Source organism: Phyllobates terribilis, unplaced genomic scaffold (genome assembly GCF_046119375.1).
Source record: "Phyllobates terribilis strain yellow unplaced genomic scaffold, ASM4611937v1 Scaffold_134__1_contigs__length_4944459, whole genome shotgun sequence".
Classification (NCBI taxonomy): domain Eukaryota; kingdom Metazoa; phylum Chordata; class Amphibia; order Anura; family Dendrobatidae; genus Phyllobates; species Phyllobates terribilis.
Genome location: NW_027362894.1, coordinates 4,793,202 through 4,820,457, shown reverse-complemented (window position 1 = coordinate 4,820,457; position 27,256 = coordinate 4,793,202). Strand labels below are relative to the sequence as shown.

At 40.9% G+C, this 27,256-nt stretch overlaps 9 non-coding genes and 1 pseudogene across 9 annotated transcripts; all 10 read left to right on the top strand.

Moving 5' to 3' along the window:
• The first annotated feature begins 4,113 nt into the window (after window positions 1–4,113).
• On the top strand, window positions 4,114–4,289 carry LOC141204266 (U2 spliceosomal RNA; annotated as a pseudogene).
• A 1,118-nt stretch (window positions 4,290–5,407) lies between these two features.
• Window positions 5,408–5,598, top strand: LOC141204006 (U2 spliceosomal RNA). The gene has a single exon (XR_012274981.1). It is a non-coding gene; the product is annotated as a U2 spliceosomal RNA (small nuclear RNA).
• Window positions 5,599–6,710: 1,112 nt separating this feature from the next.
• Window positions 6,711–6,901, top strand: LOC141204005 (U2 spliceosomal RNA). Its single transcript, XR_012274980.1, has one exon. It is a non-coding gene; the product is annotated as a U2 spliceosomal RNA (small nuclear RNA).
• A 1,112-nt stretch (window positions 6,902–8,013) lies between these two features.
• LOC141204004 (U2 spliceosomal RNA) lies at window positions 8,014–8,204 on the top strand. Its single transcript, XR_012274979.1, has one exon. It is a non-coding gene; the product is annotated as a U2 spliceosomal RNA (small nuclear RNA).
• Window positions 8,205–9,319: 1,115 nt separating this feature from the next.
• On the top strand, window positions 9,320–9,510 carry LOC141204003 (U2 spliceosomal RNA). Its single transcript, XR_012274978.1, has one exon. It is a non-coding gene; the product is annotated as a U2 spliceosomal RNA (small nuclear RNA).
• A 1,115-nt stretch (window positions 9,511–10,625) lies between these two features.
• On the top strand, window positions 10,626–10,816 carry LOC141204002 (U2 spliceosomal RNA). Its single transcript, XR_012274977.1, has one exon. It is a non-coding gene; the product is annotated as a U2 spliceosomal RNA (small nuclear RNA).
• Window positions 10,817–11,934: 1,118 nt separating this feature from the next.
• Window positions 11,935–12,125, top strand: LOC141204001 (U2 spliceosomal RNA). The gene has a single exon (XR_012274976.1). It is a non-coding gene; the product is annotated as a U2 spliceosomal RNA (small nuclear RNA).
• A 1,118-nt stretch (window positions 12,126–13,243) lies between these two features.
• LOC141204000 (U2 spliceosomal RNA) lies at window positions 13,244–13,434 on the top strand. The gene has a single exon (XR_012274975.1). It is a non-coding gene; the product is annotated as a U2 spliceosomal RNA (small nuclear RNA).
• A 6,470-nt stretch (window positions 13,435–19,904) lies between these two features.
• LOC141204313 (U2 spliceosomal RNA) lies at window positions 19,905–20,094 on the top strand. Its single transcript, XR_012275264.1, has one exon. It is a non-coding gene; the product is annotated as a U2 spliceosomal RNA (small nuclear RNA).
• Window positions 20,095–26,565: 6,471 nt separating this feature from the next.
• On the top strand, window positions 26,566–26,752 carry LOC141204285 (U2 spliceosomal RNA). The gene has a single exon (XR_012275242.1). It is a non-coding gene; the product is annotated as a U2 spliceosomal RNA (small nuclear RNA).
• Window positions 26,753–27,256: the final 504 nt, after the last annotated feature.

Below are 27,256 nucleotides of genomic sequence, written 5' to 3'. Positions count from 1 at the left end.
TGTTCCTGCTCCTGCGGGTGCGTCTACAGCGCGGGGGCAGTCTTCTAGCTCTCCAGTACCTGCTCCACAGACCAAGCCTGCTAGTACATCAGGTGGTACGTCTGCACCTGCTGCACAGAGGAAGCCAACCAACCCTCCTGCTCCTGCTGCTAAGGGGGGTCCCACCGGTGCTCCTGTATCTACTGTGCGAACACAACCCCCTGTAGGCGGGTCCACAAGCACTTCAGTGCCTGCTGCACAGGGAAAACCTGCCAGTTCTCCTATTCCTGCTGCGCATAAGCCCACGTCTATGCAGAAACCTCCAGCTGAGAAACCTGTCCGTCCTGAGAGGAGGGAAGCTTCATCTAAGGACTGGGCTGCTGATTCTGATCCGGGTGATATGGTGGTGGAGGGGAGTCCCTCTGCTGAAATCGGGACATTTAGCTCGGAGGAAGAAGCAATGGAGCTGGAAACTCGTAGGAAAAGGAAAACAGATGATAGGTCTGATGAGAATGTGGCCAGGGAGACTTCCAAGAAGTGTCCATTAAAACCAAGTCTTCTGCAATACAAGCCAATGGCTCCCGCTGCCCCTCCTGAGGAGCCAAGGCCTTCAGACCCTATAAACATTTCTTTTTCGGACTCAGAAGTGCAGAGCCCGTTAACATCGGTGGGCTTTATGTCTGATTCTGACAGTAGTGTGACCTGAACTAACCTATCATGACCTCATCAATTAAAGTAGCCTCGCTCAATGTGAGGAGTATAAGGGGCTCTACAAGAAGGGCTGCTTTGTTTTCCTACCTGTCAACAGTGGACTGTGATGTCTTTTGTTTGCAAGAATGTAACATTGACTTTGATATGAATTATGCAGATTTAAGAAAAGATTGGCCTCATGGGCCCTCTATCTGGTCCGGAGATAATGAAAATCGTTCCTCTGGCATTGGAGTGCTGTTTAGGTCGCATGACTTTAAAATCAACTCTTTTGTGGACATTTCTTCTGGACGTGCTCTTTTCTTAAATATTAGTTTTAAAGGTGTGGACTTTAGACTTTTGAACATTTATGCTTCTCCGCTGAAGGAAGAGAGACATCAGTTGTTTGAAGATGTGCAATATTACCTACCTGGTTCATCGCCTCTGATGTTCTGTGGGGATTTCAATTGTGTCTTGCCTGGTGAAGGGAGAAGCGGGAGTTCCACCGTTCCTAAAAAAGACAAAACAGAGAAACAACTAAAGGATTTGTTAACTGATTTTTTTCTTAGAGACTCCTGGAAAGAGATCCGTAGTAATGATCCCGGTTATACTTGGGAGAACTCTTCTTCTAAATCTCGTATTGATTTTATTTTCATGTCCCAATATGTGAATGTCAAATCTGTTGTCTTAATCCCAAACATTTTTTCAGATCATAAGATGTTGTTATCAGAGTTAGAATTACCTGGGCTTGTCAAGGCAAGAGGAGTTTGGAGGCTAAATACAACATTGTTACAAGATCCTAAGGTAAGAACAGATTTTAAAGCGTTTTTTAATTATTTAAGAACAAAACAACAAAAATTTTTAACTCTGCTAGAATGGTGGGAATACAGCAAGATGAAGATAAAAAGTTTTTTTATCAAGGTCAGCATAGCCAATGCAAGAGAAAAGTCCGCTTGGCATAAAAGGCTTATTACTAAATTGCAGACCTGTTATCAACTAAGAGATGTGGGACTTGAAATGGACGATTTAATTGAAGCAACAAAAAAAGAAATTAAAAAGAGTATAGAGTCGAAGGGTAAGGAAATAATTTATAACTCAAAAATTGAAGTGATGGAGAAAAATGAAAAGTGCTCAAGATTTTTTTTTAAAAAAGTAGTTGCTGCTAAGGAAATGATAACAGAATTAGAGGGTGAAACTACAACTGAAGGTATGCTCAACCAAGCTCACCAGTTTTATCAGCAGCTTTTTCATGAGAAAACTATAGACCAGTCTTTTACTGAAGATGCCCTTAATTCATTAAAAAATAGTCTGAGCCGCGAAGACCAAGAATTGTTATGCACTGAAGTCACCTTGTCGGAAGTAGATGCTGCTATCAAAAGTTTTTCCTATGGGAAAACCCCTGGTTCTGACGGTTTGCCTGTTGAATTTTATCGTGAATTTTGGAATTTTTTAAAACCCGACTTGTTTTTAGTAATCAAAGAAGCTTTTAAGTGTGATATCCTGCCTATATCTTGGAGAAGTGGTCTGGTCTCCCTGATTTTTAAAAAAGGAGCCAAATCCCATCTGGCAAACTGGAGACCAATCACACTGTTGAATGTTGATTACAAGTTGATGTCCAAAATTTTAGTGAACCGTTTTAAAAAAGTTTTATCCAAAGTTATTTATGAAGACCAGGTATGTGGGGTGCCAGGAAGAGGAGTTGCGGAGCATCTCAATACCATCCGCGATGTCATATGGTACCAGCAATCCAGGAAGCAAGACTTAGCAATTTTATCGTTGGATTTTCAAAAGGCTTTTGATCGTGTCTCTCATTGTTTTTTATGGTTGGTTTTAAGAAAAATGGGCTTCCCTGAAATTTTTATCAAGCAAGTGGCACTTTTATATAAGAACTCTTTTAGTAAAATTTTAATCAATGGATTTTTGTCTAATGAAGTGTTTTTGCATTCAGGTGTGAAGCAAGGCTGCCCTTTGTCCCCAGTGCTATTTATATGTGCAATAGAGCCTCTTTTATCTATGCTACGAGAGGATAAAGTGATTAAAGGTGTCCCTATCCCTGGAGGACATGGAAGAGATGTGAAGGTAATGGGCTACATGGATGATATTACTATTTTTTGTTCATCACCTGCCGCTCTCAGGAGAGCTATAAGAACGACCAATTTTTTTTGTGAAGCCTCAGGTTTTAAGTTAAACATTGAGAAATGTGATTGTTTTGTCCGTGGCAATTGGGCGGATGTGTCCATCCCTGATCTCCCGATGCAGTCAGAGAAGATTAAAATTCTGGGCGTGATTTTTGATCGACAGAATGATGGAATGAAGAGCTGGGATGGAGTAAGGGACAAAATACAAAAGAAGATTGACTTTTGGAAATTAAGAAAATTAACAATCGAAGGTAAAGTTTTAATTATTAAGGCCCTTCTGCTTCCTGTCATGTTATATCTCAGTTATGTTTATCCCCCAAGTGACCTTACAGCGAGAAGATTACAGAGAATGCTGTTTGAATTTGTGTGGAACTCTAAGTTCGAAAAGGTGAAGAGAGAAACAATGTACAAGATGCACCACCTTGGTGGTAAGGATGTTCCCAACGTCAAACTGTTTTTATGCTCAAAGTTTTTTAGCCTCTGTTTTAAATATATGTTTGCTTCAAGCCCTTGGGCACATTTTTTAAGATATGCAGCTGGCCACATTTTTAGGAGGCGAAAGTGGATATCCATTTCTTTAACAAGCCCAGTGTTGTTATCCCCTCCACAACAATATGCCATCCTGGAGAAAGTTATCAGATTATATGGCCTAGATTCTTTTGAGATGGAGACATTGAAGAATGCAAGGAAGCTGCTGCAGCAATTAAAAAAGAAAGAAACTTTGACGCCCATAAGCCATTATTCATATAGCAGAGTCACTAAAATATGGAATTTAACAAATGCACCTTACCTGATGAATCAACATAAAGACTTAGCTTGGATGATTGTGCAGGAATGTTTACCGACTCGTGATTTCCAGTATAAAAGAAGACTTAGCACTATACAAACCTGCCCGAGGCATCAGTGCAATAATGATGAGACTACTATGCACCTTATTTGGAATTGTGATTTTGCACAGCAAGTGTGGAAAGACTGTGGTGAGCTTTTAAAATTTTTATCTGGTCTTAATTTTTTAAGCCATGAAGTGGTTTTATATGGGATTTTACCAAACATGACGAAAGAAAAAGAGAGAGTTTTATGGTGCACTTTGAGTTGTGTTAAAAGTGCTCTATGGAAGACCAGAAACATATTGTTGTTTAAAAGAGACTATATAGAAGTCAAGGATTGTATAAGACTGGCATTAAGTGAAATTTATATGTACTACCTAATGGATATGAAGAAGCTTGGAAAGAAAAGAGCCCTGAGTATATGGAACTATCACCTATGGAAGATGTTATTTTAAAGCTCTGAAGAAAAGATAAAGACTACGATATTTTAAATATAAACGCAAAATCTGTTCTTATCAGTTTAATATCTGATACGTCCCCTATCTGGGGACCATATATTAAATGGATTTTTAGAACAGGGAGATGGAAAAAGAGCTTGCTCTGTCCACTCCACGCATTGACCTGGTATTGCAGTATCTCCAGGACCGGTGCACCCCTTCTTTAATGCAGTTTCTAAAATCAGAAAGAATTGAATTCAATGTTTTTTGTTCATTTTGCTTGTTTGTCGGATTTTGGGATGGACTCTTTGGCTTTGCTTTTCTTCTCCTCATTGGATTTTTCATGTTCAAAGTTGCAGAAGCCAGATTACAAGCTCATTTTGGTTCAACTTCAGCAACTGTGCATTGCATTGCCATGTAATGTGATGCAATGCTATCTTTCTAGCTCTCCCTTTTTACTTCCTTTTGGATAAACAGACATATTAGGCAAGCATTTTGGAGCTTTCACCTAAATAACTACAGGTGGTGAGATAAGCTGCACAATATAATTGACCTTTCAGTATATTGTTGCACACACACCATCTATTTAGCAAATGCCCTTGTTATCAACAGCAGCCTTTTAAACTCACCTGAGCTAACAGGTATGTGCGCTGGTTACTCTGCTGCGCTTAAAATTTCTTTTTTGGTTTGCTACAATGCCTTTTCTGAAACGTTGTCTCCTTCTGCTGGAACACTGACTTCTTTCATTTAATGCCTGCAGACTATAAAAGAGAACCCAACCCAAAAAGTTTGGTTGATTAGTCTGTGGCATTCTGTTAAACTGTTGCTTATGGCGGTCTCTGTGAGCTTCTCAGCGACATTCAGCCAGCCAGGTATCCTGCCTGCAGTAGATGGAATGTGGCAATGGAACGCTGGCTGCGCGTGTCATAATAGGCTCTGAGCCTTTATATACCTGTGCACAGCAGCAGCCACCTTCAGTCTGCTGCTGGACAGCCAGCAGCAGCAGCAGCAGCAGGAGAGGTATGTAATCAGGAGCCCTCCTGCTAAGGGTAGACAGCTGCTCGTTCCACCCCACCCCCCGCCTTAATTGGTTCTCCTCCCTTCCAACGGTGTTGAGGCGGGTGGGAACAGCAGGGGGTGAAGGTGCTGTGTTTAAAGAGGTGGAGTTATGCAGATCTAAAACGCGTGGATTGCAGCAGCAGCAAGCCGAAAAGTGCAGGCATGTAAGGGATCTAGAGGTTGACAACATGTCTTCTTAACGGGAGTCCAGGAGCTCATCTCCACAAATGGACTTTTCAGGATCCTTGGGTGGCTCCGTAGTTTGAAACCAATTCTGGTTATCGCTTCTCGGCCTTTTGGCTAAGATCAAGTGTAGTATCTGTTCTTATCAGTTTAATATCTGATACGTCCCCTATCTGGGGACCATATATTAAATGGATTTTTAGAACAGGGAGATGGAAAAAGAGCTTGCTCTGTCCACTCCACGCATTGACCTGGTATTGCAGTATCTCCAGGACCGGTGCACCCCTTCTTTAATGCAGTTTCTAAAATCAGAAAGAATTGAATTCAATGTTTTTTGTTCATTTTGCTTGTTTGTCGGATTTTGGGATGGACTCTTTGGCTTTGCTTTTCTTCTCCTCATTGGATTTTTCATGTTCAAAGTTGCAGAAGCCAGATTACAAGCTCATTTTGGTTCAACTTCAGCAACTGTGCATTGCATTGCCATGTAATGTGATGCAATGCTATCTTTCTAGCTCTCCCTTTTTACTTCCTTTTGGATAAACAGACATATTAGGCAAGCATTTTGGAGCTTTCACCTAAATAACTACAGGTGGTGAGATAAGCTGCACAATATAATTGACCTTTCAGTATATTGTTGCACACACACCATCTATTTAGCAAATGCCCTTGTTATCAACAGCAGCCTTTTAAACTCACCTGAGCTAACAGGTATGTGCGCTGGTTACTCTGCTGCGCTTAAAATTTCTTTTTTGGTTTGCTACAATGCCTTTTCTGAAACGTTGTCTCCTTCTGCTGGAACACTGACTTCTTTCATTTAATGCCTGCAGACTATAAAAGAGAACCCAACCCAAAAAGTTTGGTTGATTAGTCTGTGGCATTCTGTTAAACTGTTGCTTATGGCGGTCTCTGTGAGCTTCTCAGCGACATTCAGCCAGCCAGGTATCCTGCCTGCAGTAGATGGAATGTGGCAATGGAACGCTGGCTGCGCGTGTCATAATAGGCTCTGAGCCTTTATATACCTGTGCACAGCAGCAGCCACCTTCAGTCTGCTGCTGGACAGCCAGCAGCAGCAGCAGGAGAGGTATGTAATCAGGAGCCCTCCTGCTAAGGGTAGACAGCTGCTCGTTCCACCCCACCCCCCGCCTTAATTGGTTCTCCTCCCTTCCAACGGTGTTGAGGCGGGTGGGAACAGCAGGGGGTGAAGGTGCTGTGTTTAAAGAGGTGGAGTTATGCAGATCTAAAACGCGTGGATTGCAGCAGCAGCAAGCCGAAAAGTGCAGGCATGTAAGGGATCTAGAGGTTGACAACATGTCTTCTTAACGGGAGTCCAGGAGCTCATCTCCACAAATGGACTTTTCAGGATCCTTGGGTGGCTCCGTAGTTTGAAACCAATTCTGGTTATCGCTTCTCGGCCTTTTGGCTAAGATCAAGTGTAGTATCTGTTCTTATCAGTTTAATATCTGATACGTCCCCTATCTGGGGACCATATATTAAATGGATTTTTAGAACAGGGAGATGGAAAAAGAGCTTGCTCTGTCCACTCCACGCATTGACCTGGTATTGCAGTATCTCCAGGACCGGTGCACCCCTTCTTTAATGCAGTTTCTAAAATCAGAAAGAATTGAATTCAATGTTTTTTGTTCATTTTACTTGTTTGTCGGATTTTGGGATGGACTCGTTGGCTTTGCTTTTCTTCTCCTCATTGGATTTTTCATGTTCAAAGTTGCAGAAGCCAGATTACAAGCTCATTTTGGTTCAACTTCAGCAACTGTGCATTGCATTGCCATGTAATGTGATGCAATGCTATCTTTCTAGCTCTCCCTTTTTACTTCCTTTTGGATAAACAGACATATTAGGCAAGCATTTTGGAGCTTTCACCTAAATAACTACAGGTGGTGAGATAAGCTGCACAATATAATTGACCTTTCAGTATATTGTTGCACACACACCATCTATTTAGCAAATGCCCTTGTTATCAACAGCAGCCTTTTAAACTCACCTGAGCTAACAGGTATGTGCGCTGGTTACTCTGCTGCGCTTAAAATTTCTTTTTTGGTTTGCTACAATGCCTTTTCTGAAACGTTGTCTCCTTCTGCTGGAACACTGACTTCTTTCATTTAATGCCTGCAGACTATAAAAGAGAACCCAACCCAAAAAGTTTGGTTGATTAGTCTGTGGCATTCTGTTAAACTGTTGCTTATGGCGGTCTCTGTGAGCTTCTCAGCGACATTCAGCCAGCCAGGTATCCTGCCTGCAGTAGATGGAATGTGGCAATGGAACGCTGGCTGCGCGTGTCATAATAGGCTCTGAGCCTTTATATACCTGTGCACAGCAGCAGCCACCTTCAGTCTGCTGCTGGACAGCCAGCAGCAGCAGCAGGAGAGGTATGTAATCAGGAGCCCTCCTGCTAAGGGTAGACAGCTGCTCGTTCCACCCCACCCCCCACCTTAATTGGTTCTCCTCCCTTCCAACGGTGTTGAGGCGGGTGGGAACAGCAGGGGGTGAAGGTGCTGTGTTTAAAGAGGTGGAGTTATGCAGATCTAAAACGCGTGGATTGCAGCAGCAGCAAGCCGAAAAGTGCAGGCATGTAAGGGATCTAGAGGTTGACAACATGTCTTCTTAACGGGAGTCCAGGAGCTCATCTCCACAAATGGACTTTTCAGGATCCTTGGGTGGCTCCGTAGTTTGAAACCAATTCTGGTTATCGCTTCTCGGCCTTTTGGCTAAGATCAAGTGTAGTATCTGTTCTTATCAGTTTAATATCTGATACGTCCCCTATCTGGGGACCATATATTAAATGGATTTTTAGAACAGGGAGATGGAAAAAGAGCTTGCTCTGTCCACTCCACGCATTGACCTGGTATTGCAGTATCTCCAGGACCGGTGCACCCCTTCTTTAATGCAGTTTCTAAAATCAGAAAGAATTGAATTCAATGTTTTTTGTTCATTTTGCTTGTTTGTCGGATTTTGGGATGGACTCTTTGGCTTTGCTTTTCTTCTCCTCATTGGATTTTTCATGTTCAAAGTTGCAGAAGCCAGATTACAAGCTCATTTTGGTTCAACTTCAGCAACTGTGCATTGCATTGCCATGTAATGTGATGCAATGCTATCTTTCTAGCTCTCCCTTTTTACTTCCTTTTGGATAAACAGACATATTAGGCAAGCATTTTGGAGCTTTCACCTAAATAACTACAGGTGGTGAGATAAGCTGCACAATATAATTGACCTTTCAGTATATTGTTGCACACACACCATCTATTTAGCAAATGCCCTTGTTATCAACAGCAGCCTTTTAAACTCACCTGAGCTAACAGGTATGTGCGCTGGTTACTCTGCTGCGCTTAAAATTTCTTTTTTGGTTTGCTACAATGCCTTTTCTGAAACGTTGTCTCCTTCTGCTGGAACACTGACTTCTTTCATTTAATGCCTGCAGACTATAAAAGAGAACCCAACCCAAAAAGTTTGGTTGATTAGTCTGTGGCATTCTGTTAAACTGTTGCTTATGGCGGTCTCTGTGAGCTTCTCAGCGACATTCAGCCAGCCAGGTATCCTGCCTGCAGTAGATGGAATGTGGCAATGGAACGCTGGCTGCGCGTGTCATAATAGGCTCTGAGCCTTTATATACCTGTGCACAGCAGCAGCCACCTTCAGTCTGCTGCTGGACAGCCAGCAGCAGCAGCAGCAGGAGAGGTATGTAATCAGGAGCCCTCCTGCTAAGGGTAGACAGCTGCTCGTTCCACCCCACCCCCCGCCTTAATTGGTTCTCCTCCCTTCCAACGGTGTTGAGGCGGGTGGGAACAGCAGGGGGTGAAGGTGCTGTGTTTAAAGAGGTGGAGTTATGCAGATCTAAAACGCGTGGATTGCAGCAGCAGCAAGCCGAAAAGTGCAGGCATGTAAGGGATCTAGAGGTTGACAACATGTCTTCTTAACGGGAGTCCAGGAGCTCATCTCCACAAATGGACTTTTCAGGATCCTTGGGTGGCTCCGTAGTTTGAAACCAATTCTGGTTATCGCTTCTCGGCCTTTTGGCTAAGATCAAGTGTAGTATCTGTTCTTATCAGTTTAATATCTGATACGTCCCCTATCTGGGGACCATATATTAAATGGATTTTTAGAACAGGGAGATGGAAAAAGAGCTTGCTCTGTCCACTCCACGCATTGACCTGGTATTGCAGTATCTCCAGGACCGGTGCACCCCTTCTTTAATGCAGTTTCTAAAATCAGAAAGAATTGAATTCAATGTTTTTTGTTCATTTTGCTTGTTTGTCGGATTTTGGGATGGACTCTTTGGCTTTGCTTTTCTTCTCCTCATTGGATTTTTCATGTTCAAAGTTGCAGAAGCCAGATTACAAGCTCATTTTGGTTTAACTTCAGCAACTGTGCATTGCATTGCCATGTAATGTGATGCAATGCTATCTTTCTAGCTCTCCCTTTTTACTTCCTTTTGGATAAACAGACATATTAGGCAAGCATTTTGGAGCTTTCACCTAAATAACTACAGGTGGTGAGATAAGCTGCACAATATAATTGACCTTTCAGTATATTGTTGCACACACACCATCTATTTAGCAAATGCCCTTGTTATCAACAGCAGCCTTTTAAACTCACCTGAGCTAACAGGTATGTGCGCTGGTTACTCTGCTGCGCTTAAAATTTCTTTTTTGGTTTGCTACAATGCCTTTTCTGAAACGTTGTCTCCTTCTGCTGGAACACTGACTTCTTTCATTTAATGCCTGCAGACTATAAAAGAGAACCCAACCCAAAAAGTTTGGTTGATTAGTCTGTGGCATTCTGTTAAACTGTTGCTTATGGCGGTCTCTGTGAGCTTCTCAGCGACATTCAGCCAGCCAGGTATCCTGCCTGCAGTAGATGGAATGTGGCAATGGAACGCTGGCTGCGCGTGTCATAATAGGCTCTGAGCCTTTATATACCTGTGCACAGCAGCAGCCACCTTCAGTCTGCTGCTGGACAGCCAGCAGCAGCAGCAGCAGGAGAGGTATGTAATCAGGAGCCCTCCTGCTAAGGGTAGACAGCTGCTCGTTCCACCCCACCCCCCGCCTTAATTGGTTCTCCTCCCTTCCAACGGTGTTGAGGCGGGTGGGAACAGCAGGGGGTGAAGGTGCTGTGTTTAAAGAGGTGGAGTTATGCAGATCTAAAACGCGTGGATTGCAGCAGCAGCAAGCCGAAAAGTGCAGGCATGTAAGGGATCTAGAGGTTGACAACATGTCTTCTTAACGGGAGTCCAGGAGCTCATCTCCACAAATGGACTTTTCAGGATCCTTGGGTGGCTCCGTAGTTTGAAACCAATTCTGGTTATCGCTTCTCGGCCTTTTGGCTAAGATCAAGTGTAGTATCTGTTCTTATCAGTTTAATATCTGATACGTCCCCTATCTGGGGACCATATATTAAATGGATTTTTAGAACAGGGAGATGGAAAAAGAGCTTGCTCTGTCCACTCCACGCATTGACCTGGTATTGCAGTATCTCCAGGACCGGTGCACCCCTTCTTTAATGCAGTTTCTAAAATCAGAAAGAATTGAATTCAATGTTTTTTGTTCATTTTGCTTGTTTGTCGGATTTTGGGATGGACTCTTTGGCTTTGCTTTTCTTCTCCTCATTGGATTTTTCATGTTCAAAGTTGCAGAAGCCAGATTACAAGCTCATTTTGGTTCAACTTCAGCAACTGTGCATTGCATTGCCATGTAATGTGATGCAATGCTATCTTTCTAGCTCTCCCTTTTTACTTCCTTTTGGATAAACAGACATATTAGGCAAGCATTTTGGAGCTTTCACCTAAATAACTACAGGTGGTGAGATAAGCTGCACAATATAATTGACCTTTCAGTATATTGTTGCACACACACCATCTATTTAGCAAATGCCCTTGTTATCAACAGCAGCCTTTTAAACTCACCTGAGCTAAGAGGTATGTGCGCTGGTTACTCTGCTGCGCTTAAAATTTCTTTTTTGGTTTGCTACAATGCCTTTTCTGAAACGTTGTCTCCTTCTGCTGGAACACTGACTTCTTTCATTTAATGCCTGCAGACTATAAAAGAGAACCCAACCCAAAAAGTTTGGTTGATTAGTCTGTGGCATTCTGTTAAACTGTTGCTTATGGCGGTCTCTGTGAGCTTCTCAGCGACATTCAGCCAGCCAGGTATCCTGCCTGCAGTAGATGGAATGTGGCAATGGAACGCTGGCTGCGCGTGTCATAATAGGCTCTGAGCCTTTATATACCTGTGCACAGCAGCAGCCACCTTCAGTCTGCTGCTGGACAGCCAGCAGCAGCAGCAGCAGCAGGAGAGGTATGTAATCAGGAGCCCTCCTGCTAAGGGTAGACAGCTGCTCGTTCCACCCCACCCCCCGCCTTAATTGGTTCTCCTCCCTTCCAACGGTGTTGAGGCGGGTGGGAACAGCAGGGGGTGAAGGTGCTGTGTTTAAAGAGGTGGAGTTATGCAGATCTAAAACGCGTGGATTGCAGCAGCAGCAAGCCGAAAAGTGCAGGCATGTAAGGGATCTAGAGGTTGACAACATGTCTTCTTAACGGGAGTCCAGGAGCTCATCTCCACAAATGGACTTTTCAGGATCCTTGGGTGGCTCCGTAGTTTGAAACCAATTCTGGTTATCGCTTCTCGGCCTTTTGGCTAAGATCAAGTGTAGTATCTGTTCTTATCAGTTTAATATCTGATACGTCCCCTATCTGGGGACCATATATTAAATGGATTTTTAGAACAGGGAGATGGAAAAAGAGCTTGCTCTGTCCACTCCACGCATTGACCTGGTATTGCAGTATCTCCAGGACCGGTGCACCCCTTCTTTAATGCAGTTTCTAAAATCAGAAAGAATTGAATTCAATGTTTTTTGTTCATTTTGCTTGTTTGTCGGATTTTGGGATGGACTCTTTGGCTTTGCTTTTCTTCTCCTCATTGGATTTTTCATGTTCAAAGTTGCAGAAGCCAGATTACAAGCTCATTTTGGTTCAACTTCAGCAACTGTGCATTGCATTGCCATGTAATGTGATGCAATGCTATCTTTCTAGCTCTCCCTTTTTACTTCCTTTTGGATAAACAGACATATTAGGCAAGCATTTTGGAGCTTTCACCTAAATAACTACAGGTGGTGAGATAAGCTGCACAATATAATTGACCTTTCAGTATATTGTTGCACACACACCATCTATTTAGCAAATGCCCTTGTTATCAACAGCAGCCTTTTAAACTCACCTGAGCTAACAGGTATGTGCGCTGGTTACTCTGCTGCGCTTAAAATTTCTTTTTTGGTTTGCTACAATGCCTTTTCTGAAACGATGTCTCCTTCTGCTGGAACACTGACTTCTTTCATTTAATGCCTGCAGACTATAAAAGAGAACCCAACCCAAAAAGTTTGGTTGATTAGTCTGTGGCATTCTGTTAAACTGTTGCTTATGGCGGTCTCTGTGAGCTTCTCAGCGACATTCAGCCAGCCAGGTATCCTGCCTGCAGTAGATGGAATGTGGCAATGGAACGCTGGCTGCGCGTGTCATAATAGGCTCTGAGCCTTTATATACCTGTGCACAGCAGCAGCCACCTTCAGTCTGCTGCTGGACAGCCAGCAGCAGCAGCAGCAGCAGGAGAGGTATGTAATCAGGAGCCCTCCTGCTAAGGGTAGACAGCTGCTCGTTCCACCCCACCCCCCGCCTTAATTGGTTCTCCTCCCTTCCAACGGTGTTGAGGCGGGTGGGAACAGCAGGGGGTGAAGGTGCTGTGTTTAAAGAGGTGGAGTTATGCAGATCTAAAACGCGTGGATTGCAGCAGCAGCAAGCCGAAAAGTGCAGGCATGTAAGGGATCTAGAGGTTGACAACATGTCTTCTTAACGGGAGTCCAGGAGCTCATCTCCACAAATGGACTTTTCAGGATCCTTGGGTGGCTCCGTAGTTTGAAACCAATTCTGGTTATCGCTTCTCGGCCTTTTGGCTAAGATCAAGTGTAGTATCTGTTCTTATCAGTTTAATATCTGATACGTCCCCTATCTGGGGACCATATATTAAATGGATTTTTAGAACAGGGAGATGGAAAAAGAGCTTGCTCTGTCCACTCCACGCATTGACCTGGTATTGCAGTATCTCCAGGACCGGTGCACCCCTTCTTTAATGCAGTTTCTAAAATCAGAAAGAATTGAATTCAATGTTTTTTGTTCATTTTGCTTGTTTGTCGGATTTTGGGATGGACTCTTTGGCTTTGCTTTTCTTCTCCTCATTGGATTTTTCATGTTCAAAGTTGCAGAAGCCAGATTACAAGCTCATTTTGGTTCAACTTCAGCAACTGTGCATTGCATTGCCATGTAATGTGATGCAATGCTATCTTTCTAGCTCTCCCTTTTTACTTCCTTTTGGATAAACAGACATATTAGGCAAGCATTTTGGAGCTTTCACCTAAATAACTACAGGTGGTGAGATAAGCTGCACAATATAATTGACCTTTCAGTATATTGTTGCACACACACCATCTATTTAGCAAATGCCCTTGTTATCAACAGCAGCCTTTTAAACTCACCTGAGCTAACAGGTATGTGCGCTGGTTACTCTGCTGCGCTTAAAATTTCTTTTTTGGTTTGCTACAATGCCTTTTCTGAAACGATGTCTCCTTCTGCTGGAACACTGACTTCTTTCATTTAATGCCTGCAGACTATAAAAGAGAACCCAACCCAAAAAGTTTGGTTGATTAGTCTGTGGCATTCTGTTAAACTGTTGCTTATGGCGGTCTCTGTGAGCTTCTCAGCGACATTCAGCCAGCCAGGTATCCTGCCTGCAGTAGATGGAATGTGGCAATGGAACGCTGGCTGCGCGTGTCATAATAGGCTCTGAGCCTTTATATACCTGTGCACAGCAGCAGCCACCTTCAGTCTGCTGCTGGACAGCCAGCAGCAGCAGCAGCAGGAGAGGTATGTAATCAGGAGCCCTCCTGCTAAGGGTAGACAGCTGCTCGTTCCACCCCACCCCCCGCCTTAATTGGTTCTCCTCCCTTCCAACGGTGTTGAGGCGGGTGGGAACAGCAGGGGGTGAAGGTGCTGTGTTTAAAGAGGTGGAGTTATGCAGATCTAAAACGCGTGGATTGCAGCAGCAGCAAGCCGAAAAGTGCAGGCATGTAAGGGATCTAGAGGTTGACAACATGTCTTCTTAACGGGAGTCCAGGAGCTCATCTCCACAAATGGACTTTTCAGGATCCTTGGGTGGCTCCGTAGTTTGAAACCAATTCTGGTTATCGCTTCTCGGCCTTTTGGCTGCGGTCAAGTGTCTTGTACAGGCGACTGTGGTCCAGAAGGTACTCGGGTACCCCTCTCCTCGGCCTTGCAGGGTGACCCACTTCGGTGGGCTCCCCTGCCTGCTGCTATTGGGAGAGGGCTTAGTCCCAGGGTAACGGGTTGCGATCCCCCCCAGCCTCTCAGGTGTTTCTGTTTACAGAACTCTGAAAGGCGCAGATTGCAAGCGGTTTGCGATTTGCTTTTTCTTGTTGCGTTACCATGGAGGTTGACCCCAACCTCGTGCCTCACTATGCGAGGCTTAAAAACACTATCCGTATTCATTTCACAGAGGGCGGAAGTGATGAAAGGAAATTGCGGTACGTAGTCCAGGACGTGCTTGAAGGGCTCTTTCATGTGCAGAAGAACGAGATTCTCTCTATCCAGGATTATCCGAGGCGTGGCGATTATGACATCACCTTCACCAGGGAAGGCATTTTTCAGGATGTCCTGGTAAGAGCCAGAAAGGCAAAAAACAATCCTATTCTAAAAGGAATACAAGTTATCAAGCACGTCCTGGATGAGGTAAAAATGGTAATCCTTAAAGTATTTTCTCCTTTCGTTACTTCCGTGGAACTAACATGTTTTCTTTCAATGTACTTTAAAAGTGTAAAATGTATAGGGAAAGTACTTAATGAGTTTTACATATGGACGTCCAAATGGAAATTTCTAGTAACATGTGAAAGAGACCCTAATTTCCCAGGCGGTGGGAAACTCCCTCCTGCACGTTTTAAAATAGGTTCCTCAAATGGAGACTTCTTTTTTTCTGGTATGCCACCCTTTTGTAGAAACTGTGGAAAATATGGCCATTTTAAGGATGACTGTGAGGCAACCTGTAGAAACTGTGCTAGTACAGAACATGACACCAAAGAATGTCCTCATGATAAAAAATGTAATTTCTGCCAAAAACCTGGTCATTTTTATTTTTCATGCCCACATAGGTTCTGGGAGGCCGAACAGAGACGGAAGGAAAAGGCCAGGACATCCGAAAATGAACCAACAGGTCAGACCACCCCTCAGGAGGAGGAACAACAACCTGGAGCCTCAGCGAGCAAAGAGGGCAATTCGAGTGATGAGGAAAGCTCAGAGGTAATGAAGGGTAACTCCCAAGCAGTGAGGAAAAGTTGGCACCAAGACAACAGGGAGGCTAAAAGAAAGGCAGAAAAGGAACAAAAGGGCATGATCGGTAAAACCAAAAGAGACCGGCAGAAGGTTAACACCGAGCCCGAGGCAAAAACTGGGTTTCCTGGGCCTGAGTCTGAGGCTAACTGGACTACGGTGGGTCCCCATAAAAAGAAAAGAGGGAAGAAAGATGGTTCGAATGGAGCGGCTGATGGGGATCAGATGGACACATCTCCTGGTGGGGAGGTGGACGTTGGTCCCCCAAAAGTCCCGGACCCTGCTGACCCCGGTGGGGAGCCGGGCCTTGCCAGCTCCGTGAGCTCGGGTACATTGCCTTGTACCCAACCTTCCCCTGTGTGTCGGCCTCCCCTGGGTGCAGGGGAGCCACCTGGGGACCCACCTGATAAGGATCTGAATGGCCAGCCCATGGAGACCCAGGGTGCTGTTCCTCTTAGTTGTCTCCCAAGCTACTCACATGTAGCGTTGGGTCATTGTCTTGGTGAGTCAAGTTCCTCCTCCATGGAGTCCTTACTTACGATAAATTCGGACGAGGGAAGTAGCTCGAGCGTAAGTGGTCTGGCCGGTTCAGCGGATAGGAAGTAAGTTCCGTATTTCTGTTTTATATAATTTTTTTACTTTCCTCCAATGGCAGAACTTAAGGGCATTTCCCTCAATGTGAGGGGTCTAAAATCAAATACCAGAAGAGTAACATTATTTAATTTTTTAACTTGTCTTACGGCTTCCGTCTTCTTTTTACAGGAATGCAATATCCCGCACACAGTATCCTACAAAAAATACAAAGAGGATTGGAAATGTGGCCCATCAGTGTGGTCCTGGTCAAATGTTACCGGATCAGCAGGGATAGCTATACTTTTTAAGGGAAACGTTCAAATTGATTTTATCCAAGAGATTTTACCAGGTCGTATGTTATTAGTTAAAGCTTTTATTAATGGTGTAAAATGGCAATTTTTAAATTTTTATGGGTCCCCAGATAAAAATGAAAGAGCTGACATGTTAGAGATTTTACCATTATTTATTAATACCTCTGAACCTTTTATCTTGGCAGGTGATTTTAATTGTATTTTAAAGGGTGAAAGTCGGCGCTCTACAGCCGTAAGTAGAAACTATGACAAAACTACCGGTATGTTAAGTAATATTTTAAGTGATTTTAGACTTGTTGATATTTATAAAGAATGCAACAAGACTAGTTCAGTAGAAGCCGGCTTTACCTGGAGCAATTTAAATTGCAGTTCAAGAATAGATTTTATATTCGGTTCAGAACAAATTTTACCTGATAAATGTGAAACCCACGATAATATCTTCTCAGATCATAAATTTTTATCTTTTAGTGTAAAAATTAATGCTAATAAAAAATGTGGGAAAAAAACTTGGAAAATGAATGTATCCCTTTTAAATGATTCTAAGATTTTATCGGATTTTATTGAATTTTATAAAAACTGCAGGAGGAAGAAAGATGTAAATGTCCCTATAAGTGCCTGGTGGGATAAAATGAAAAAAAAAATAAAAGATTTTTTTATTAAGAAAAGCATATATAAAGCAAAAGAAAAGCTAGAATTATATAATAATTTAAATACCCGGTTACAGACCTTATATAAACTTAGAGAAAATGGTCTAGAAGTAGAAAAAGATATTAAAATACTGAAAGAAGAAATAACAAAATCACTAGAACAAAAAGGGAAAGAGCTCATTTTCCGCTCCAGAATAAAACACGTGGAGGAAGACGAAAAATGTTCTAGATATTTTTTTAAAAAAATTAGAGAGAAAAAAACAGTAATTGAAGATATAGATGAAGAGAAAAATATGGGAAAAATTTTGGAAAAGGTACATGGTTACTATTTTAATCTTTTTAATGATAAAAGAATAGATGAAAATATAATGCAAAATTCTCTAGAAGAAATAACATCTGTTTTAGATACCGCCTCCCAAGAGTTTTTATCACAAAACATAACAGAAGAAGAAATTTTACAAACCATAAAAAGTTTTAAAATTGGAAAAGGCCCTGGATCAGACGGTATTCCTATAGAGTTTTATGTAAAATTTTATGATATTTTAAAAGAGGATCTGTTTTATGTTTTTACTGAAGTTTTTAATGATAAGGTTTTATTACAATCCTGGAAAAAAGGGGAGGTCTCATTATTATATAAGAAAGGTGATAAGACAGACTTAAAAAACTGGAGACCTATAACCCTACTAAACTGTGACTATAAAATAATGGCAAAAATTTGTGCAAACCGCCTTAAAAAAATTATAGGAAAAATAATCCACTCAAACCAAGTATGTGGTGTGCCTGAGCGCAGTATCTGGGACAATCTAAACCTTGTTAAAGACTGTATTGAAGACATTAAAAACAGAAAAGGGAAGATGGCAATTTTATCAATTGACTTCGAAAAAGCTTTTGATCAGATTTCTCATTTTTATCTTTTTAAGGTTTTAGAAAAAATGGGCATACCAGAAAGGTTTTTATTATCTCTTAAAGCGTTTTATAAGGACTGCACAAGTAAGATTTTAGTAAATGGTTTCAAGACACAAGATGTTTTTTTAAAATCAGGGGTAAAACAGGGGTGCCCCCTGTCCCCACTACTTTTTATTTGTGCTCTTGAGCCACTTTTATGTGCAATCCGTAGAGATAGACAAATATGTGGTATCCCTCTACCTGGAAGCAAAGGAACAGAAGCAAAAGTGGTGGGTTACATGGACGATGTGGCGGTCCTTTGCCGAGATGCACCATCACTACAAAACTCACTCAAACAGATCCAATCCTTTTGTACAGCTTCTGGTTTTAAGGTTAATTTTAATAAGAGTAGTATTTTAAATATTGGGGAGATGATTTTACACGATGTTTTTATTCCAATAACTGACTCTATTAATATTTTAGGTATTTCTTTCTGTGAATCCAATAATGGTCTAAATAACTGGGAGGCGGTAGCTCAGAAAGTGAATACGAAAATATGTATGTGGAATATGAGAAAATTAACGATGGAGGGTAAAGTATTAATTATAAAAATGGTCATTTTGCCTCTTTTATTGTATTTGAGTTTGGTTTTCCCTCCCCCTGTAAATATTTTAAAAAAGATCACTAAAGCATGTTTTACTTTTTTCTGGAGTTCTAAGATGGAGAAATTAAAAAGAGAAATTGTAACAAAACCAAAGCTCAAAGGTGGGAAAGACTTTCCAGATTTTAGTAGGTTCCTTTTAATTAAATTTTTTTGCTTCTGTTTTAATGCCCTTTTTAAAAATCACTATTGGTCCTTTTTTATGCGTTATAACACTGGTTTTTTTATGAGAAAGTTTGGGTGGTTTGAAACGGTTTTATCATCTCCATATGCTTTTAAACTGCCAACGCATTATTTAATTTTAGAAAAAATAGTGATTCATTTTAATTTAGGGGGTAAAGAAGCGGGAGATCTACAAAATAGTAAGAAATTAATTAAAAGTCTTTGTAAAAATGAAGAGTTATGTAACATTGAGCGCTATGATGATGAACAAATATTGAATATATGGAAAGTCATTAATGCAAAATATCTTTTTAATATACAGAAAGATTTGGCTTGGAGCTGCGCACACCAATGTCTTCCGTGCCGGGCATTCCAACATAGAAGAGGACTCGTGAGGTCTGCCATTTGCCCAAGAAGCGGATGTCAAGAGGAGGAATCAGTGAAACATCTACTATGGACTTGTCCTTTTGCAAAAGCGTTCTGGAGAAAATTGCTCCCTCTGATGGAAAAAGTGGCAGACCTCAAAGACTTTAACTACGCCACAATACTTTATGGACTTATGGAATGCCCAACAGAAGACCAAAAAATTATGGCATGGAAGACAATAAATTGCGCCAAAATAGCTCTCTGGAAAGCCAGAAATATTTTAATTTTTAATCATGATGAATTGTCTTTAAATGATGTTTTTAGTTTTTGTTTAAGTGAAATGTATGTATATTTTTTATTAGATAAAAAAAATAATCCAAATATCTCCCTAAAATGGGATGTCAATGTATGGAACACATTTTGAATTTTTGTAACATTTTATTAATTTGAATATATGCAAATTTTTATCCTATTTGAATAATTTATGTTTTTAAGTCTCGTATGTTTCGAGACAATGTATAAAAATTTGTAATGATGTAAAATGTTGCTTTTATTTCTGTACATCTGTGTAATTTTTAAATAAAACTGGTTTTATCCCTGTGAGGGGATAGCCAAATTAAAAAAAAAAAATCTGTTCTTATCAGTTTAATATCTGATACGTCCCCTATCTGGGGACCATATATTAAATGGATTTTTAGAACAGGGAGATGGAAAAAGAGCTTGCTCTGTCCACTCCACGCATTGACCTGGTATTGCAGTATCTCCAGGACCGGTGCACCCCTTCTTTAATGCAGTTTCTAAAATCAGAAAGAATTGAATTCAATGTTTTTTGTTCATTTTGCTTGTTTGTCGGATTTTGGGATGGACTCTTTGGCTTTGCTTTTCTTCTCCTCATTGGATTTTTCATGTTCAAAGTTGCAGAAGCCAGATTACAAGCTCATTTTGGTTCAACTTCAGCAACTGTGCATTGCATTGCCATGTAATGTGATGCAATGCTATCTTTCTAGCTCTCCCTTTTTACTTCCTTTTGGATAAACAGACATATTAGGCAAGCATTTTGGAGCTTTCACCTAAATAACTACAGGTGGTGAGATAAGCTGCACAATATAATTGACCTTTCAGTATATTGTTGCACACACACCATCTATTTAGCAAATGCCCTTGTTATCAACAGCAGCCTTTTAAACTCACCTGAGCTAACAGGTATGTGCGCTGGTTACTCTGCTGCGCTTAAAATTTCTTTTTTGGTTTGCTACAATGCCTTTTCTGAAAAGTTGTCTCCTTCTGCTGGAACACTGACTTCTTTCATTTAATGCCTGCAGACTATAAAAGAGAACCCAACCCAAAAAGTTTGGTTGATTAGTCTGTGGCATTCTGTTAAACTGTTGCTTATGGCGGTCTCTGTGAGCTTCTCAGCGACATTCAGCCAGCCAGGTATCCTGCCTGCAGTAGATGGAATGTGGCAATGGAACGCTGGCTGCGCGTGTCATAATAGGCTCTGAGCCTTTATATACCTGTGCACAGCAGCAGCCACCTTCAGTCTGCTGCTGGACAGCCAGCAGCAGCAGCAGCAGGAGAGGTATGTAATCAGGAGCCCTCCTGCTAAGGGTAGACAGCTGCTCGTTCCACCCCACCCCCCGCCTTAATTGGTTCTCCTCCCTTCCAACGGTGTTGAGGCGGGTGGGAACAGCAGGGGGTGAAGGTGCTGTGTTTAAAGAGGTGGAGTTATGCAGATCTAAAACGCGTGGATTGCAGCAGCAGCAAGCCGAAAAGTGCAGGCATGTAAGGGATCTAGAGGTTGACAACATGTCTTCTTAACGGGAGTCCAGGAGCTCATCTCCACAAATGGACTTTTCAGGATCCTTGGGTGGCTCCGTAGTTTGAAACCAATTCTGGTTATCGCTTCTCGGCCTTTTGGCTGCGGTCAAGTGTCTTGTACAGGCGACTGTGGTCCAGAAGGTACTCGGGTACCCCTCTCCTCGGCCTTGCAGGGTGACCCACTTCGGTGGGCTCCCCTGCCTGCTGCTATTGGGAGAGGGCTTAGTCCCAGGGTAACGGATTGCGATCCCCCCCAGCCTCTCAGGTGTTTCTGTTTACAGAACTCTGAAAGGCGCAGATTGCAAGCGGTTTGCGATTTGCTTTTTCTTGTTGCGTTACCATGGAGGTTGACCCCAACCTCGTGCCTCACTATGCGAGGCTTAAAAACACTATCCGTATTCATTTCACAGAGGGCGGAAGTGATGAAAGGAAATTGCGGTACGTAGTCCAGGACGTGCTTGAAGGGCTCTTTCATGTGCAGAAGAACGAGATTCTCTCTATCCAGGATTATCCGAGGCGTGGCGATTATGACATCACCTTCACCGGGGAAGGCATTTTTCAGGATGTCCTGGTAAGAGCCAGAAAGGCAAAAAACAATCCTATTCTAAAAGGAATACAAGTTATCGAGCACGTCCTGGATGAGGTAAAAATGGTAATCCTTAAAGTATTTTCTCCTTTCGTTACTTCAGTGGAACTAACATGTTTTCTTTCAATGTACTTTAAAAGTGTAAAATGTATAGGGAAAGTACTTAATGAGTTTCACATATGGACGTCCAAATGGAAATTTCTAGTAACATGTGAAAGAGACCCTAATTTCCCAGGCGGTGTGAAACTCCCTCCTGCACGTTTTAAAATAGGTTCCTCAAATGGAGACTTCTTTTTTTCTGGTATGCCACCCTTTTGTAGAAACTGTGGAAAATATGGCCATTTTAAGGATGACTGTGAGGCAACCTGTAGAAACTGTGCTAGTACAGAACATGACACCAAAGAATGTCCTCATGATAAAAAATGTAATTTCTGCCAAAAACCTGGTCATTTTTATTTTTCATGCCCACATAGGTTCTGGGAGGCCGAACAGAGACGGAAGGAAAAGGCCAGGACATCCGAAAATGAACCAACAGGTCAGACCACCCCTCAGGAGGAGGAACAACAACCTGGAGCCTCAGCGAGCAAAGAGGGCAATTCGAGTGATGAGGAAAGCTCAGAGGTAATGAAGGGTAACTCCCAAGCAGTGAGGAAAAGTTGGCACCAAGACAACAGGGAGGCTAAAAGAAAGGCAGAAAAGGAACAAAAGGGCATGATCGGTAAAACCAAAAGAGACCGGCAGAAGGTTGACACCGAGCCCGAGGCAAAAACTGGGTTTCCTGGGCCTGAGTCTGAGGCTAACTGGACTACGGTGGGTCCCCATAAAAAGAAAAGAGGGAAGAAAGATGGTTCGAATGGAGCGGCTGATGGGGATCAGATGGACACATCTCCTGGTGGGGAGGTGGACGTTGGTCCCCCAAAAGTCCCGGACCCTGCTGACCCCGGTGGGGAGCCGGGCCTTGCCAGCTCCGTGAGCTCGGGTACATTGCCTTGTACCCAACCTTCCCCTGTGTGTCGGCCTCCCCTGGGTGCAGGGGAGCCACCTGGGGACCCACCTGATAAGGATCTGAATGGCCAGCCCATGGAGACCCAGGGTGCTGTTCCTCTTAGTTGTCTCCCAAGCTACTCACATGTAGCGTTGGGTCATTGTCTTGGTGAGTCAAGTTCCTCCTCCATGGAGTCCTTACTTACGATAAATTCGGACGAGGGAAGTAGCTCGAGCGTAAGTGGTCTGGCCGGTTCAGCGGATAGGAAGTAAGTTCCGTATTTCTGTTTTATATAATTTTTTTACTTTCCTCCAATGGCAGAACTTAAGGGCATTTCCCTCAATGTGAGGGGTCTAAAATCAAAAACCAGAAGAGTAACATTATTTAATTTTTTAACTTGTCTTACGGCTTCCGTCTTCTTTTTACAGGAATGCAATATCCCGCACACAGTATCCTACAAAAAATACAAAGAGGATTGGAAATGTGGCCCATCAGTGTGGTCCGGGTCAAATGTTACCGGATCAGCAGGGATAGCTATACTTTTTAAGGGAAACGTTCAAATTGATTTTATCCAAGAGATTTTACCAGGTCGTATGTTATTAGTTAAAGCTTTTATTAATGGTGTAAAATGGCAATTTTTAAATTTTTATGGGTCCCCAGATAAAAATGAAAGAGCTGACATGTTAGAGATTTTACCATTATTTATTAATACCTCTGAACCTTTTATCTTGGCAGGTGATTTTAATTGTATTTTAAAGGGTGAAAGTCGGCGCTCTACAGCCGTAAGTAGAAACTATGATAAAACTTCTGGTATGTTAAGTAATATTTTAAGTGATTTTAGACTTGTTGATATTTATAAAGAATGCAACAAGACTACTTCAGTAGAGGCCGGCTTTACCTGGAGCAATTTAAATTGCAGTTCAAGAATAGATTTTATATTCGGTTCAGAACAAATTTTACCTGATAAATGCGAAACCCACGATAATATCTTCTCAGATCATAAATTTTTATCTTTTAGTGTAAAAATTAATGCTAATAAAAAATGTGGGAAAAAAACTTGGAAAATGAATGTATCCCTTTTAAATGATTCTAAGATTTTATCGGATTTTATTGAATTTTATAAAAACTGCAGGAGGAAGAAAGATGTAAATGTCCCTATAAGTGCCTGGTGGGATAAAATGAAAAAAAAAATAAAAGATTTTTTTATTAAGAAAAGCATATATAAAGCAAAAGAAAAGCTAGAATTATATAATAATTTAAATACCCGGTTACAGACCTTATATAAACTTAGAGAAAATGGTCTAGAAGTAGAAAAAGATATTAAAATACTGAAAGAAGAAATAACAAAATCACTAGAACAAAAAGGGAAAGAGCTCATTTTCCGCTCCAGAATAAAACACGTGGAGGAAGACGAAAAATGTTCTAGATATTTTTTTAAAAAAATTAGAGAGAAAAAAACAGTAATTGAAGATATAGATGGAGAGAAAAATATGGGAAAAATTTTGGAAAAGGTACATGGTTACTATTTTAATCTTTTTAATGATAAAAGAATAGATAAAAATATAATGCAAAATTCTCTAGAAGAAATAACATCTGTTTTAGATACCGCCTCCCAAGAGTTTTTATCACAAAACATAACAGAAGAAGAAATTTTACAAACCATAAAAAGTTTTAAAATTGGAAAAGTCCCTGGATCAGATGGTATTCCTATAGAGTTTTATGTAAAATTTTATGATATTTTAAAAGAGGATCTGTTTTATGTTTTTACTGAAGTTTTTAATGATAAGGTTTTATTAAAATCCTGGAAAAAAGGGGAGGTCTCATTATTATATAAGAAAGGTGATAAGACAGACTTAAAAAACTGGAGACCTATAACCCTACTAAACTGTGACTATAAAATAATGGCAAAAATTTGTGCAAACCGCCTTAAAAAAATTATAGGAAAAATAATCCACTCAAACCAAGTATGTGGTGTGCCTGAGCGCAGTATCTGGGACAATCTAAACCTTGTTAAAGACTGTATTGAAGACATTAAAAACAGAAAAGGGAAGATGGCAATTTTATCAATTGACTTCGAAAAAGCTTTTGATCAGATTTCTCATTTTTATCTTTTTAAGGTTTTAGAAAAAATGGGCATACCAGAAAGGTTTTTATTATCTCTTAAAGCGTTTTATAAGGACTGCACAAGTAAGATTTTAGTAAATGGTTTTAAGACACAAGATGTTTTTTTAAAATCAGGGGTAAAACAGGGGTGCCCCCTGTCCCCACTACTTTTTATTTGTGCTCTTGAGCCACTTTTATGTGCAATCCGTAGAGATAGACAAATATGTGGTATCCCTCTACCTGGAAGCAAAGGAACAGAAGCAAAAGTGGTGGGTTACATGGACGATGTGGCGGTCCTTTGCCGAGATGCACCATCACTACAAAACTCACTCAAACAGATCCAATCCTTTTGTACAGCTTCTGGTTTTAAGGTTAATTTTAATAAGAGTAGTATTTTAAATATTGGGGAGATGATTTTACACGATGTTTTTATTCCAATAACTGACTCTATTAATATTTTAGGTATTTCTTTCTGTGAATCCAATAATGGTCTAAATAACTGGGAGGCGGTAGCTCAGAAAGTGAATACGAAAATATGTATGTGGAATATGAGAAAATTAACGATGGAGGGTAAAGTATTAATTATAAAAATGGTCATTTTGCCTCTTTTATTGTATTTGAGTTTGGTTTTCCCTCCCCCTGTAAATATTTTAAAAAAGATCACTAAAGCATGTTTTACTTTTTTCTGGAGTTCTAAGATGGAGAAATTAAAAAGAGAAATTGTAACAAAACCAAAGCTCAAAGGTGGGAAAGACTTTCCAGATTTTAGTAGATTCCTTTTAATTAAATTTTTTTGCTTCTGTTTTAATGCCCTTTTTAAAAATCACTATTGGTCCTTTTTTATGCGTTATAACACTGTTTTTTTTACGAGAAAGTTTGGGTGGTTTGAAACGGTTTTATCATCTCCATATGCTTTTAAACTGCCAACGCATTATTTAATTTTAGAAAAAATAGTGATTCATTTTAATTTAGGGGGTAAAGAAGCGGGAGATCTACAAAATAAGTAAGAAATTAATTAAAAGTCTTTGTAAAAATGAAGAGTTATGTAACATTGAGCGCTATGATGATGAACAAATATTGAATATATGGAAAGTCATTAATGCAAAATATCTTTTTAATATACAGAAAGATTTGGCTTGGAGCTGCGCACACCAATGTCTTCCGTGCCGGGCATTCCAACATAGAAGAGGACTCGTGAGGTCTGCCATTTGCCCAAGAAGCGGATGTCAAGAGGAGGAATCAGTGAAACATCTACTATGGACTTGTCCTTTTGCAAAAGCGTTCTGGAGAAAATTGCTCCCTCTGATGGAAAAAGTGGCAGACCTCAAAGACTTTAACTACGCCACAATACTTTATGGACTTATGGAATGCCCAACAGAAGACCAAAAAATTATGGCATGGAAGACAATAAATTGCGCCAAAATAGCTCTCTGGAAAGCCCGAAATATTTTAATTTTTAATCATGATGAATTGTCTTTAAATGATGTTTTTAGTTTTTGTTTAAGTGAAATGTATGTATATTTTTTATTAGATAAAAAAAATAATCCAAATATCTCCCTAAAATGGGATGTCAATGTATGGAACACATTTTGAATTTTTGTAACATTTTATTAATTTGAATATATGCAAATTTTTATCCTATTTGAATAATTTATGTTTTTAAGTCTCGTATGTTTCGAGACAATGTATACAAATTTGTAATGATGTAAAATGTTGCTTTTATTTCTGTACATCTGTGTAATTTTTAAATAAAACTGGTTTTATCCCTGTGAGGGGATAGCCAAATTAAAAAAAAATCTGTTCTTATCAGTTTAATATCTGATACGTCCCCTATCTGGGGACCATATATTAAATGGATTTTTAGAACAGGGAGATGGAAAAAGAGCTTGCTCTGTCCACTCCACGCATTGACCTGGTATTGCAGTATCTCCAGGACCGGTGCACCCCTTCTTTAATGCAGTTTCTAAAATCAGAAAGAATTGAATTCAATGTTTTTTGTTCATTTTGCTTGTTTGTCGGATTTTGGGATGGACTCTTTGGCTTTGCTTTTCTTCTCCTCATTGGATTTTTCATGTTCAAAGTTGCAGAAGCCAGATTACAAGCTCATTTTGGTTCAACTTCAGCAACTGTGCATTGCATTGCCATGTAATGTGATGCAATGCTATCTTTCTAGCTCTCCCTTTTTACTTCCTTTTGGATAAACAGACATATTAGGCAAGCATTTTGGAGCTTTCACCTAAATAACTACAGGTGGTGAGATAAGCTGCACAATATAATTGACCTTTCAGTATATTGTTGCACACACACCATCTATTTAGCAAATGCCCTTGTTATCAACAGCAGCCTTTTAAACTCACCTGAGCTAACAGGTATGTGCGCTGGTTACTCTGCTGCGCTTAAAATTTCTTTTTTGGTTTGCTACAATGCCTTTTCTGAAACGTTGTCTCCTTCTG